We start from the raw sequence: 12,997 nt of genomic DNA, 5'->3' as shown, positions 1-12,997 counted from the left end.
CACTTTGCATATATCACCTCATTTAATTTTTATAACTGTATGAGATAGGTACTATAATTATCTCCATAGTTTAAAAGACAAAAGTGAGACACTCGAATGTCATATACAGTGGTCTAAGGACACATAGCTAATAAATGATGGAGCTAAGATTTGAATCCAAGTGCTTTTGGCTTCAGAGTCCATGCTCTTAACCAACACATGTTGGTACCTCATAGAGCTAGCCAAAACTTTGCCAGAATTCATTTATTCTTTCTTCCATTCATTTACTCAACAAGCATTTCTATGTGCTAAACCCTGCTGTCAAGGAATTCAATCTTCTGAGAATGACAGATGAACACAATATTGAGTGAAATCTAAGAACTGTATGTAGAAGGTGCTATGGAAGCAAAGGAGACAGTGTACCCTATCACTTGAAGCTGGAAATAGATGTGACTATCAGGAGTGTACTTATTATAAAAGAGTATTTCACTCCAAATAGTCCCATTAGCATTATTCAGATAATACTTTGAATTTAATGCAAATATCTCTGAAAACCATTCATTGCATTCAATGTTAATCAAATATAAGGTATCAAATGTAGAGGAAAGAATTTAGCTTTGCCTTTTTTATACTAACAATAAAAACAAAACAATAGACAATAAATTGATAACCAGAGAAGCTAGAAATACTCCTGTTCTAGACTGGTACGTGGGATTCACTATATTGTATATCAAAGCTGTTGGAAAAAAATTAGTATTAGTAAAAAAACACTAGAACTGAAGATAACTATTTGCCTGAGAGGTTTCTATTTTTAACAGTTAAAATTTATTAGCAAACAAATCGATAAAATATAATTTTTTATTTACTAAAGAATTTCCTAGCACTTCTAAAAAATGTCCATCAAAAGTAAAACTCAACTTTGAAGACTGAACCAATTGGAAGCGTTAGATTATCGACCCAAATACTGTCTGGTTACAATTATTTATCAAAACATGCTACAGAGGTCATGAGGATCTGACTGAAGACAATTTATGACGACATTTCCAACACAAGAGTTCTTGGTGAGTAATCTCCAGAGAGGAATTTACTTGCCAAATAGGGCCCGTAAAAAACTGGAACCGAGTGGAGAGCCTTGAGAGATTTCTCAGGATCTGAATTGAGAAGCTAGAAGCAGTATGAAAAACGAAGGCAGAAAGAGGAATGAGGGCTTGGCCAAAACCTAAAACCACACTCTATCAACCAAAATCCCTGAGGGGCATCCTGTCACTTGTGTCCCAACTCCCCTGTGGGGAGCTCAAGAGCTGCCTCCTCAGGTAGAATTGCAGAGAAGAGCCATTCTCAGGCGCTCCTCACAGCTGTACTTTTCCGCTTCAAATAAAAGTGACACACGATTACGCAACAAACCCCAATTACTCTAGAATGAAACTAAATGAGACTATTCTTAAAAGTGAATAATGGACCCTCTTCAGGCACATAACCAAAGACTGGGCAAAGAATTAATGTAGTGGCATTAAAGAATCTAAGATCAGTGGAATCACATGGAATTGTGTTTTTAAAACTCACGCAAATTAAGATACATGGTATAAATGGCATAAGGTATCTTGAAACGACTCTGGCTTGCTTATGCAAGATATCTTAATATGCTTTTGGTATCCCTAAAACCTCAAAACACTAAAGAATTTCCCCTTTTTCAAGTAACCTCAGCATTTACTTTGGATTAATATGATTAGAATTTTTTCACTTCAAAAATGAAATTTGAATAGAGATTATTTCTAATGAATGAAATTATGGGTGATTTTTATTTTCTCTCTTTTGCTTATCTGCATTTTTAAAATTTCAGTTGAATTTCTGCATATGCAGCATATTTCTGCTGCAATAAGAAAAATGCTTTTGCTTTTATTTTAACAAAATGTCAACAAAATGGGGAATGAAATATTATTTAGTTCAGGGTCAGTTCTCCAATCCACATTCTACGGAACCTGGATATCTGTATTTTCACAAGGAGAAAAACACTCTCTTGACACGAATAAAAATATTAGAAAAATTCTCTGAGTTTGCCAGAAATGTCTAGAGAAGACTCCTAAAAGCCTTTTTGGTAGCTCGAGTCTCTTATTTTCCCATTATTAGATAGCTTGCTAACAAGCCCTGTCAGTCTAGCCCTGGATACAGCACTGGAAAAATCACACGTCAATAGGGGAGAAAGAGGCTTCAGTCTTATCTTCAAAGTTGATCAGAAGGTGTGGCATAGCGGATGTGGTAGCATTCAGAGATTCTTTAACAGAGTAATTTCAAAGTCAGCATTTTCCCTGGGGTGCCTCTCTTGTTCTTTTTTCTGTTCTTCAGCTGCACCACGTTATTTATGGTCTACCGAGGAATTCTGAAGGATCTCTCTTTTGTCAGTTACCTTACAGAGCTGTTCCTAGCAAATGACAGTTATTAACTTTGATCTGCTTACAAGCTCACAGAAGAAAGTTGGGGACACATTTGCAACAAATTTCTTCATCTTTTTCCCATTAATTTTTCCTAACTCTATTATTACTTATCTTTTCATCATTTGTCCAGAAGCAGTTGGTACAAATTCCCAAACCAGGTGATGTTTTTGTTTTTGTTTTTGAGGAAGATTAGCCCTGAGCTAACATCCGTGTCCACCTTCCTCTACTTTATATGTGGGACGCCTGCCACAGCATGGCTTGATGAGCAGTGCTAGGTCTGTGCCTGGGACCCTGAGCAGCAAACCCCGGGCCGCTGAAGCAAGCACAGGAACTTAGCTGCTCGGCCACCCGGCTGGACCCCAAAACCAGCTGATTTTTAAGTTCCACTCTACTATCTCCTTTCAGGTACGTTATTTTTCTAATGACCACCACAAAATGCCAGAGCGATCAATCCCATCTGTTCACTACACTTTTGGAAAATAAACATGTAGCAATTGTCTGGATATGATACCGCTGCGCTTGCTACCTCACAGCGAAGCAGTGTCACTCACCAGCCAATGCCAACTGAGCCTCTGAGCCACCCACTTCACCCTCCCCGACAGCGGCATTCTGAGCGAAAGTAGCCACTTCCCCAGAAGAGGCTTCCGTTGGCCTTGACCCAGTCCCAAATGCTCTGAACTGCAGCGTCCACTGCTACCGAATGGGAGTGACCATACTAATAGGCAGTTGTGGAAATTCCAAGAAGAAGCACATGAAACTAAAAAACTACAGTAACAACTAAAATTTATTGAGTGCTTACTATATGGGAGGTGTACTATAGTAAATAAACTGTATTTACTATAATCTGTAAAATGAATTTTTCAGGATTATCCATTTCTTAATCAGCCAGTAAAAATTAAAAGCTAGTCACAATACTAAAATGAAATGTACAAAAACTTAAGGATGAAAACTTCCAACACTACAAAATCTGATGTGTTGATCAGCACACATCTAGAAAGCATGCACTCAGGAGGTACTTATTTTTAATTGCCATCAGGGTATTGTAAGCTAGAAAGTCTGCCTTGCACCCCACACCCAAATTTTCTGAAGTTCATAATTCCCCCAGCAAAAATTCCCTGCCTTAGTTACCGCCATGTCATCAATCTCCCAAAAGGCCTGGAGAGATCTTTAAGTTATAAGTCCTGACAATGGTTTTATCCCCCCACATATATCTCTTCATTCTTTTTGTCATCCTCTCTCCCCATGACCCACTGTTTTGTTCTTAAATCGCTACCAAAGATTCCTGGCTTTCCTGTTAACTCCAGCTCCCCCCACCCCCATCTCTGAAGAATCCCTAAGAGGTTTGGGACATGGAGGCAAAAGATACTGCAGGAGCTGAGGATGAGACATAGGTCTGAAAAAGAATGGAACTGAGTGTGTTGAAGATCAGAGCTGATAGCAAGATTTTAGATAAGTCTGCACAGCAACATTAGGACCCCAGCCCTCACCCACCCCATCTACTCCAACAGCACTGGTGGCCAGATTTCAGAGGATCCTTTTCTGGAGAAAGTAAAAGCCCCAAGAAGAGACAGCCAGATACTCATATTTGGGGCTCCTCAAGAGAAAGAGAGTTCCCTGCCAATTCACCCTACTGTGAAATTCCACTAATTGGCTTTTTCATTTTTTGCTCTAAAATATGAGTGGACAGCCAAAGATTACCAGACATTTAAGGAGAGCCTCCAAGAATGAAAGAAAAAGATCAAAACAAACACAAAAGAGGAATCTGGAAGATCTGGCAAATGAAGGAAAGAAAAGAAAACTCAAAAATAAAAATAAAAAGTGAAATTGATAGCACCAGACAGAAAGTTTCATCTATTCATTCAACAAATATTTATTCAGCATCACTGTTCAAGGTACTTGGGATAAACAGAAACCAAAACAGACAAAGTTTCCAGTGCTGGTGGAGCTTAAATTCTTATATTCTATCACAGGGATGGGAGGAGGTAGGAAGAAGACAGACAATAAACAGAATGAATGAATGAATGAATGAATGAACGAATGAACATTAGAAGGTAACAGGCAAAAAAAAAAAAGAAAAAGTAGAGCAGGGCAAAGGGTTGAGAGTTTGTATGGAGGGCCAGGTTACAAATTTAAGTAGGGTATCAAAATAAGCCACATTGAGAGATGATTTTGGACAAAGATTCAGAAAGTAAAGCAGACAGCACTGGGAAAATCTGGAGGAAGAACATTCCAGGCAGAGAGCAAAGGCTGGAAAAACAAGGAGACCAGCATGGAGCAGAAGGAGCACAAGCAAGGTATTGGGAACTCAGGCAGGTGGAAAGACTGAGTGAAACGGATCGTCATTTCAGGGTTTTGAGCAGAGGGGAGATATAATTTGACTTATGCTTCAAAATAATCACCCGGAGTGATATGTTGGGAACAAAACACAGGTAAGGAATGAAGCAAGGAGCCTAGTTAAAAGGTTATTACAGACAGAATGGCTGGACAGATGGATAATCAATAAATGAGAAAGCAAGCATGGGAAATTGTTAAGGTTGGAATCTAGATGTTGAGAATACAAGTATTTGTGTAAAATTCTTTCAATTTCATTGTATATTTGAGACTTTTCATAATAAAACTTTGGGACTGGGGGGTTATTACAGTAATCCAGGCAAGAGATGACGATGTCTGGGACCAGGGCTGCAGGCGCAGAAGTAGTGATCAGAGCTCAGATTCTGAGTACATTCTGAAGACAGCACCAACAAGGTTTTCTGATTGATTAAAATGATGTCATACGTGAGAGAAAAAGAATAAAAAATGACTCCAAAATTTTTGGCCTAAGCACCAGGAATGATGGAGCAGCCATGAGCTGAGGCAGAGAAGGCTGCAGGCAGAGCAGTTTGGGGGCAAAGTAGGAATTTAGTTTTGAAATGCTAAGTTTCAGATGCACATCAGACATTCAGTCCTGAGGGACAAAACAGAACAGGTTACTTGGGAATACTCCAACTTTTTTTTTCAAAGTAAATGCTTCAAGCCCCAAGGGAAACTAAGCCAAGAGCATCAAGTCAGAAGCAAGAAGATGAGGCCGGGCAAGGCAACAAAATAGGAATAGGGTAGCTGTTGAAAAAATGAAAAAAAATTTTAAGTGCTCGATTTAAAAAGATCAATAAAAGGGTTAGAACATAAGATAAGGATGTCTCTCACAGGCAAAAGGGAGAAAAATAGAAAAGAAATATAAAGTTTAAAGGACCAATCTAGTGGGTCTAGCATCCAAAGGAGAAAACAGAAGAAGGAAATTATCAAAGAAGTAATATAAGATTTTCCAGAGCTGAAGGACAAGCATTTCCATATTATAAGAGCACAATGAGTGCCCAGCAAAATAATTCTTTTAAAAAGACCCTCAGCAAAACACATTATTGTAAAATTTCAGAATAGCAGGAGTAAAGAATCTCCCAGAGAGAGAAAAACCAAGACTACACACCAAGGAACAAGAATCAGGACAGCATCAGCCTTCTGTACAGCCATGGTGGACAACAGAAGACGGTGGGGAATATCTTAAAAGTTCTAAGAAAACCTAAACATAAGAGCTCAAATTATAGAAGTCTTAGAAGAAAAGATAGGGCAAAAGCTTCACAACATTCAATTTGGTAATGATTTTTGGGGTATGATACCAAAACACAAGCAACAAAAGAAAAAATAAATTGAACTGCATTAAAATTAAAAACATCTGTGCATCAAAGGGCACAATCAACATAATGAAAAGGCAACACAAAGAATGGGAGAAATTGTTTGCATATCATATATCTGACAGGGGGTTATCCAGAATATATAAAGAACTCCCACAACTCAACAATTAAAAAAATAAACAACCCAATTAAAAATGGACAAAGGACTTGAATAGACATTTCTCCAAAGAAGATACACAAATGGCAAATAAGCACATGAAAAAATGCTCAACATTATTAATCAGAAAGGAAATGCAAAGCAAAACCACAATAAGATACTTTCTCAAACCATTAGGATGGCTACTATCAAAAAAGCAGAAAATACCAAGTGTTAGAGAGAATGTAGAGAAATTGGAACCCTTGTGCCTTGTTGGTGGGAATGTAAATGGTACAGCCATTAGCAAAAACAGCATGGCAGTTCCTCAGAAAATTAAACAGAGAATTACCATATGATCCAGCAATGCCACTTCTGGGTATATACACAAAAGAACTGAAAGTAGGGTCTCAAAGAGATATTTGTACGCCCATATTCATAGCAGCTTATTCATAATAATCAAAAAGTGGAAGCAACCCAAGTGTTCATCCACGGATGAATGGATAAACAAAATGTGGCATGTACACACAATGGAATATTATTCAGCCTTAAGAAGGAAGGAAATTCTGACACATACTACAACATGGCTGCAACTTGAGGACATTATGCTAAGTAAAATGAGCCAGTCACAAAAAGACAAATACTGTATGATTCCACTTATACAAGGCACCTACAGTAATCAAATTCATAGATACAGAAAGCAGAATGGTGGTTGCCAGGGGACGGGGGGAGGGGGGAAATGGAAAGTTAATTGTTTTAATTAACTTTCAATTAACATTTAATTGTAATGGGCACTGAGTTTCAGTTTTGCAAGATGAAAAGAGTTCCGGAGATGGATGGTGGTGACAGTCACACAACAATGTGAATGTACCCCATACCACTGAACTGCACACTTAAAAATGGTTAAATTGGTAAATTTTATGTTATGTGTATTCTACTACAATTTTAAAAAGATTCTGAGAGAAAATTATTTTCAACCCATAATCTATACTCAGCTAAAGTGTTGATCAAGTGTTAGGGTAGAAAAAAGACATTTCCTGACATTCCAGACTCCAAAAACCTTATCGTCTACGCACTTGCTCTTAGAAAGCTACTGGAAAAGTTATTCCAACAAAATAAGAAAGTAACACAAGAAAGAGGAAAGGGAGTATTCCCACAAAATAGAAAACTAAACTGAAAATGAGAAAAACAGAGACTAGATATGGAACACAGGAGAAATAACAGAAAGTTCCCAGGACACAGCTATGCAGCAGATCGGTGCAGGAAAAGGTAGAGATCTGGGAAAGAGGTCTGGGTGGGAGCTGAGGGAGGAGGAAATGGAAAGAGGGCTGTGAAGACAGGAAGCGGGGGACAGACAGAATGAAGGAGCACACTGCCGACGTCTCAGCAAGTTGGAGAACCAGTACGGGGAGAGTACTTCAGGAACTAAGCTAGAAGAGCTGGAGGCTGGGGTCAGAGAGTACTTGAATTTGTGATTTTGAGGATGGTGCAGCTCCTACTAAGACAAAGTTCCAGTGCAGGGTCTGAGAAACTTTTAAAAAAATGGACGCCTCCATTCATTCCATAAAGAATTTGCGGTTTGCAAAACATGTTCACGGTTCTTCTGGACGGAAATGCTGAGAAGTTTGAAAGGAGAGAGGGATAATGGGAGCTCTCATCAGGTCACCTCATTTTTCTCAGGAAAATAAAAAGTGAGGTCATCTCTTGGGAGCGGGGGGAGCAAAGGTACGGTAGGGTCCTTGAGAAATGAGTGGTGCTTGGAACAGGTCACAGTTGAGAACCTGAAGAGACCAACCAGAGAAACACAGAAAGAGCTGGAGGGCAGCAAAGGTGCAACGAGGCCGGATCAGCACTGGCTACCGATGCACCCAAACGGCATTTGGGGTGCAAGGTTCTCCCAGGAGGACTTGGCATCTGCCTATGCTGAGAGATAGGAGCAGCAACTGCTGGCAACTTAATAAATTTCTGCCAACTAAAGTATGCTCTAAAACTGCACATAGACACAAGGAGACATGTTCAAGAATGTTCACTGCAGAATTGTTTGTAACAGAAAAAGTGAAAATAACCGAATTCCATCGGTAGGAGAGTGCATAGACTGTGGTTGATTCCTACAAGGAACGACCATGCCACAGCTAAAGTGAACAACCAGTAGCAGCATGGTTAGATATCAAAACTATAATTGGGGGACAAGGGGAGCAAGCACAAAAGGACTGACATACCATGAAGTCATTCATGTACCATAGGTAAATTTTAAACACACACATATATATGTGGTAAAAGAACAGAAACCCGCTTAGGAATGATATCCACCACGGTCAGTGGAGAGGAAAGGAACAGAAGGATGGCACATCAGCTCTATGGTTAATGTCTTCTTCCTTCTAAAAATTTAACATCTGAGTGGAGAGCATATTATGGATGTTTAAAATATTCATTCTTAACATTTTTAAAATGTAATAGAATTCTACTTAAGTTAGAGAAGAGAGATGAAACAGTTGAAAGAGTCCTAGACGTAGAATCAGAAGAATTTGGCTCTAGTCCCAGCTCCGCCACTGACCGCACGGCCTTGGATAACCATCAGCTTCTCCGAGGGCCCGATTCTTCATCTGTGAAGTGAAGATAATGATTTTGTCTGAGCCAACTCATAGACTTTCAGGTTCTTGCCAAAGAATCTAACCCAGAGTTCTCTGCTGCACATTTAAAAACACTAGATTACAAGAAATAATATTCCTGGAGAAATGCCCGAAAGACTCAGAGTCCACCCATTCCTGGATGTTGTCTTTGGATGCTGTCCAGCCATCAGGGAGCTGTACACCCGAAAAGCATTGTTTTATCCTCTCAGAGGACTGCTTTTATTAAAACGTATTCTGGTACAATCCCGTAAGCCTTACCGAGCAGGATATTATAGGAAACAGCCAAGAGAAGCCCACTGTTGTCCTCACCCAGGACAGTCCGTAAGCCACACGGTGTGCCTTTTATGAGAACACCCTGCGGAACACTCTCTCAGGTCTCAGGACCATGAAAAACTGTGATCCTGAGCATTTCGTCTTTTAATCTAATGACCATGTTATTTTTATAAACAAAGTTTCCCTCTCTTTCTGGCTGGTATAGCCCAGCTGTAGCAATGACAAATGACTTCATGGAAAATAAGTTGTTTTCCCACTGGCTTTCTTCATCTACCCTTATTTTTCCTTCAGTGCGATATCCTCAAGTATTCTTTTATTCTACTGAATTTTATGTTTCTCTGTAAACTACTTCAAACTTTCTCTGGAATAAAGGAGGGTACAAACAAGTGAGTTAAAATAACTCACAGACTTCCTGTTAAGAACAAGATGAGACAAAATACGTAGTATGTTGAAAATTACAAAATGAGATACAAAGGGAGATTGTTCTTCATTGGCGAGAAAGAAAAATTTACTAGTGGAAAATGCAAGTTTATGTGCTTTCAGTAAATGAGATTTTTAAAATATTTCTCAATGCCAAGTCACTTGAAGACATCTAGATTCCAGTTCTAAGCTCTAGGAAGAGCTTTGTAGACAACATGGTGAAGCGTCCCTACACTGCAAGCATCCTGGCGTCCATCGATCTAGAGGCTGCAGGTCTTGAACGTCAACTTGAAATGGCAGCTAACAAGGAGAAGCCCATTCCTTAGACGCTCCACCGCTGAGCCTCCCGGTCCTTTGGAGGGCATCTCTTGGCCTTGGATCTTCTTCAGATTCCAGGCAGTGAGCTGAGAAGGGAATACATCTCGTCCACTGTCACATCTCCATCATCTAGCACAGCACAGGTACACAAGAAACGTTTGAGGAAAGAGTAAAAGAGGGAACAAATGACTGAACACACTGGAGCAACGTTGTTGAGAACACTGTTTCTACAACTCTCAGCTCCCTACTGTAGGAAGCACTCTTAAAATTTTTCTTTTTTTTAAGAATTTAGTGGGGCCAGCCCTGTGGCCGAGTGGTTAAGTTCGCGCACTCGGCTGCGGTGGTCCAGGGTTTCACCGGTTCGGATCCTGGGCACGGACATGACACCGCTCATCAGGCCACGTAGAGGCAGTATCCCACATGCCACAACTAGAAGGACCTGCAACTAAGATATACAACTATGTACCAGGGGGATTTGGGGAGATAAAGCAGAAAAAAAAAAAAAAGATTGGCAACAGTTGTTAGCTCAGGTGCCAATCTAAAAAAACAAAAAGAATTTAGTGCCAGGAAAAGCTTCATTTCCTTGAAAGAAATGGTTGAGTTGTTGTTTTTGTATTGTTTTTGCTGTTGTTTCCCTTTCTGAAAATAAGAGCCATATAATCAATATTCCTTTTTCACCTTGGCTGTCCAAAAACACAGAGCTAACTTTGAGGTCAAATTGTAGCTATTACATAGGTCCTCCTTATGTCTGTTTTTCCCTGGCCTTTGTCTTGTTTTTTGTTTTTACTTTTTACTGACATACTATACCTTATTTTATACATATTTGTTGTGGTCATCTTAAATCCTTTGTGAATAAGGTAGGGAATAAATAAATTTAAAAACTTAATGAAAAAATAAGCAAGCAAACCACAACTCAGAAAGTATACTTTAAAGGATATTTTTTATGTACATAAAATAAAAATAATTTTGAAATTCAGGTCTTCTCGAGTCACAGGATAAAATTTTTCTTTAAAAGTTACAATTTTCTCCTTCGATATCCCCACTTGAATTACTCCCCTTCCTTCCATTTTTGACAAGATTTTTTTCTTCCCCAAATGGCCAGAGAATTCTTGGCTATAGGAAACTGAATTGCCTTCAAATGTCTTCCTGGATGTATTCTAAAGTAAAATGCCTATTTCTACTAGTAATGATTTTTTTCCTTGGGATTTAAAGGTTTAGGAGGAACTTTGGTTCCAAACTACTCCGGGGAAAAGAAGGAGTTGAGGCGACAGAGGAATTCTGTTAAATTTACAAAGCTGAACCAGTCCTAATGAGTTGTGGTTAAAATGGTCACGTGAACACCGGCAAAATTCTGAGAACAGAAATGACTGAAATGTTTGGGAAAATATGTACAAGATCTCACTGTGAATACAGCAGTATTTTTGTCAAGTGTTTCAAGTAACAAAGCTGTACCTGCATTTTCACACGTGTTTTTGTTGGGTAACATTTCTCCACTGATGAAGGATTTGTTGACTTTAAAATTCTAGTCTCTCCAAGATATTTAAAAGAAATATTTCTATATTCGAAATGTTTGCCAGCAAACACAACAGTCAAAAGTATGTTGGCTGTTAAAATGAGAAGTTTGTTTCTCAAATGTACTATTTCATTAGAAAAATATCTGCCAATTTTAGTGGCAGCTGCAGAAATGCTTTCACACTCAAATTAATTTACTATTAGAAATGGGCAAAGGCACAGTGATTTGCTTTTTCCTTTGGCCTGTACTATCCAACCCAAATTACACACGGCTTTATCAACAGATGCACCAGCTGCCGCTTGGCCAGGTACCCATTCTCTCTCTTGAACTGTGTTCACTTACAGGGGGAATTAACAAAATCAACCTTTTTCAGATAAAGGTCCAATTTGTCTTGTAATGACCAAGTTCCACTGCAGCCCTCAATCACACATAGGTGATTGCTAAGTTTCTTGCTTAATTTAGAAGCTTTCTGACCCAATTTTATTCTAGCCCTCAGGCTTAAGATAAATATTATAAAAACATGCACCAAACTCATGAAGAGTTGAGAGTTCCAGATGAGAGCATATTAATTCATTCATTTAACAAATGTCAGTTGAGTGATTACTATTTGCCAGGCACTGCATCAGGCACTGAGGATGCAAAGATGAGTAAACGGAAAAGGTTTTCCAGAGACAAGAATAGAGTGCTCGGGGAGCTTACACGACAGCAGTAACTAACTGCCTGGGAGAATCCGAGAAAGCAAGGCCTGTCATAACAGGCTTAAATGGAACAGGAGCAATTTCTTACTTCCTGCCCTCAAGATTTCCCTGCTAAACTAGATAGGACCGAGCAAACGTAGACTGGTGGAGGAGAAGGCTGGTCAGGACAAGTGAATCTACTCAAATTATAAATCATTAAAAATTGCAAAAATAAGTTTGTTCCTCCAATCCACCACCACAACAGACCCAAGGGTTAAGAAATGAATCCAGTGGGGCCAGCCCGGTGGTGCAGCGGTTAAGCGCACACGTTCCGCTTCTCGGCGGCCCGGGATTTGTCGGCCCGGATCCTGGGTGCGGACATGGCACCGCTTGGCACACCATGCTGTGGTAGACATCCCACATATAAAGTAGAGGAAGATGGGCATGGATGTTAGCTCAGGGCCAGTCTTCCTCAACAAAAAGAGGAGGACTGGCAGTAGTTAGCTCAGGGCTAATCTTCCTCAAAAAAAAACCCAAACAAAAAAATGAAATTAATCCAGTTATTTTTACAGAGTGAAAAAAATCCTTTAAATCTAAATTTCATATACTCTAAGGGTAAAAAGTCAAACCACACTTCAAATTTATTTTCTACAAAATAGAATATACATTTTTTTTACTTTTAAGAGGACTTTTGTGCTGTAAAATAATATATGTGTATTAATTTTAATGCTACAGAAAACTAAAAAAGTGAATAAAATCTATCCATAGCCCCACCATCCAAATACCACCACTCCTAACACGTTGGTGAATTTTTAGACTATTTTATTTCTAATATAGGTTTTTATTTTGTTTTTACAGAGTTGCAATTATAGCACATTTTTTAAAAATTCTGTTAAATATTAAGCATCAGCATTTCCATGTTATTAGTCTCTGTAAACATCATTTTAATGCCTGCAT

The 12,997-nt window shown here is 39.0% G+C and overlaps 1 protein-coding gene across 9 annotated transcripts in view; it reads right to left on the bottom strand.

The window, feature by feature from the left end:
- Positions 1 to 12,997, bottom strand: part of SYNE2 (spectrin repeat containing nuclear envelope protein 2) — a 298,118-nt gene that overhangs the window by 254,094 nt on the left and 31,027 nt on the right. For 2 of the 9 annotated variants that reach the window (XM_070513756.1, XM_070513757.1), the window contains one exon: positions 8,764 to 8,812. The exons of the other annotated variants lie outside the window; for them this stretch is intronic. The gene's annotated coding sequence lies outside the window, so the exon portion shown is untranslated. The remainder of the gene's footprint in view (positions 1 to 8,763; positions 8,813 to 12,997) is intronic. 9 annotated transcript variants of the gene reach the window in all.

Source organism: Equus asinus, chromosome 7 (assembly GCF_041296235.1).
Source record: "Equus asinus isolate D_3611 breed Donkey chromosome 7, EquAss-T2T_v2, whole genome shotgun sequence".
NCBI lineage: Eukaryota > Metazoa > Chordata > Mammalia > Perissodactyla > Equidae > Equus > Equus asinus.
The sequence above is the reverse complement of the archived record's forward strand: the minus strand, read 5'-3'. Positions and strand labels throughout refer to the sequence as shown.